Raw genomic sequence first — 2,465 nt, 5'->3', positions numbered from 1 at the left:
AGTCTTTTTCTTGTGGGGGCCCTTTAGGCTTCTGTAAACTTTTGATATGAAAGCCTTGTCTGAAATGGTATTCTCAAATGATCCCCCACTACCCCCAATGGATAGGATTTCTTTTTATTCTGTTGTAAAGTGTGTAAAATGCACACAGGGATTTAATTTTTAGAAGTCAAAATTCTTCCATTTTATCCTCTTCTGATTGTACATTTCTGGTTCTTTTCGGCAGTCTCTTTATAATTATTAATGTTGTCATTGTTATGTATTATAAAGTCAGAATTACTTTTTGGCTAACATTCCAGTGGATTTTGAGAGTCATTAAATCTCAAGGAAGAAGATTGCTTGCATTTTTTCTTTTGTATCACCTGCTGGATTTCAACCAAATACCTTAGGGTGGAAATACAATTCCTTCCACTAAAACTCTAGAGATCCCACTTCTCCTTTTCTCCTTATTATTATCACTAAACTATTATTTTAACATTTTAAATATATTTGGAAACATTTCTTTAAAAATGTATGTAAAATGGGTATATTAATCTTTAGAAGGTCCCATGCATCAATTTTATTCTAATTAGATTGTGCATTTATGCTTGTATTTGGCAGTGTCTTTATACCTTGGACTAGTGCTTCAAAGCTTACTCCCAGGTTGTCTTTTATGAATGTAATGGTTTGGGGCTTTACTCCCAGATCTCTGATCGACTTTGAGTTGACTTTTGTATATGGTGTGAGATGCGGATCCTGTTTCAGCATTCTGTGGGTGGAAGTCCAGTTTTGCCAGCACCATTTGTTGTTGAAGAGGTTGTCATTTCCACATTTGATAGCTTTGATTTCCTTGTTGAATATCAGTTGACTATAGATAATGGGGTCTATTTCTGGATTCTCAATTCTGATCCATTTGTCTCTGTGCCTCTCATTGTAGCAGTACCATGCTGTTTTGATTACTTCTGCTGTGTAGTAGGTTTTGAGGTCAGGGAATGCTATGCCTTCAACCTCATTTTTGTTTCTCAGAAGTGTTTTGCTTATTCAGAATCTCTTGCCTCTCCAAATAAATTTTATAATTTCCCTTCCAATGTCCTTGGGGAAAAAAAAAAGAATTTGGTATCTGGATTGGGATTTAATTGAACATGGAGTTTGCTTTTGGTAAAATTGTCATTTTCACAATACTGAGTCTTCCTATGATAAACAGGACACATATTCCCATTTCTTTAGGTCTTTTATTCGGTCTTGCAGAAATGTTCTGTTGTTTTCTTTGTATAGGTCTGTTGTATCTCTAGTTAGGTTCACTTCCAAGTATTTCAATTTGGTCTTGACTATTGTAAACTGTATTGCTTTCTTGATTTTCTTCTGAGTTCTCTCTATTACTTGTAGAGGAATCCTTTTGATTTCTGGATATCGATCTTCTATACTACCACTCTACTAAATTGACCTATTAAGTCTAACAGGTTTTTTGTGCGTCTTTGGAGTTTTCTGTGTACACTATCATATCATCTGCATATAGTGACAGTTTAACCATCTCTTTGCTGAGATGGATGCCTTTTACTTCCTCCTCTTGGATTGCCCTAGCAAGCACTTCCAATACAATATTGCAAAGTAGTAGTGACAGTGGGCATCCTTGTCTGGTCCCTGATTTCAGGGAAAATGTTTTGAGTCTTTCTCCACCGAGAATAATGTTGGCACTTGATTTTGCATATATACTTCTCACCATGTTGAGAAAACTCTCTTCTATTCCAATTTTTCCGAGTGTCTTTATCAGGAAGGGGTTTGGGATTTTGTCAAATGCCTTTCCTGCATCAGTTTCTAAATGTTCCCAGGCCTCCACAAAAAAAACAAAACAAAACAAAACAAAACCTCCTGATAACCCAATTATAAATTGAGCAAAAAACATGGAAAGAATTTTCACAGTGGAAGATATTTGAATGGCAAACACACACATGAAAAAATGCTCCAAATCACTGGCAATAAGAGAGAAGCAAATCAAAACCACAATAAGTTGCCATCTCACTCCAGTAATAGTGGCAAAGTTTAACAAGGCATCAAGTAATAAATGTTGGAGAGGATGTGGTGAGAGAAGAACTCTTATAAATTGTTAGTGGGACTGTAAAATGGTACAACCATTATGGAAGGTTGTTTGACACTTCCTCAAAAAGCTGAACATAGAAATTCCATATGACCCAGTTATTCCACAACTTGGAATATACCCTGAGGAAATGAGAACTGAAGTACCAACAGATTTATACAGAAATGTTCACAGCAGCATTATTCAGCATCACAAGAACAAGGAAACAGCCCAAATGTTCAACCACAAACAAATGAATTAAAAAATTATGGTACATTCAGACAAAGAGATACTATGCAGCACACAGGTACAATGATTTTGTATATTATTAGCTAACTTTGGAGGGACTGGAGAGCATTACACTGAGTGAATTAACTCAGTACTGCAAGGATAAATATTCTATAAAATCATTATT

Source organism: Elephantulus edwardii, unplaced genomic scaffold (assembly GCF_000299155.1).
Source record: "Elephantulus edwardii isolate Elephantulus edwardi_28Jun2011 unplaced genomic scaffold, EleEdw1.0 scaffold00142, whole genome shotgun sequence".
Taxonomy (NCBI): domain Eukaryota; kingdom Metazoa; phylum Chordata; class Mammalia; order Macroscelidea; family Macroscelididae; genus Elephantulus; species Elephantulus edwardii.
The sequence above is the reverse complement of the archived record's forward strand: the minus strand, read 5'-3'. Positions refer to the sequence as shown.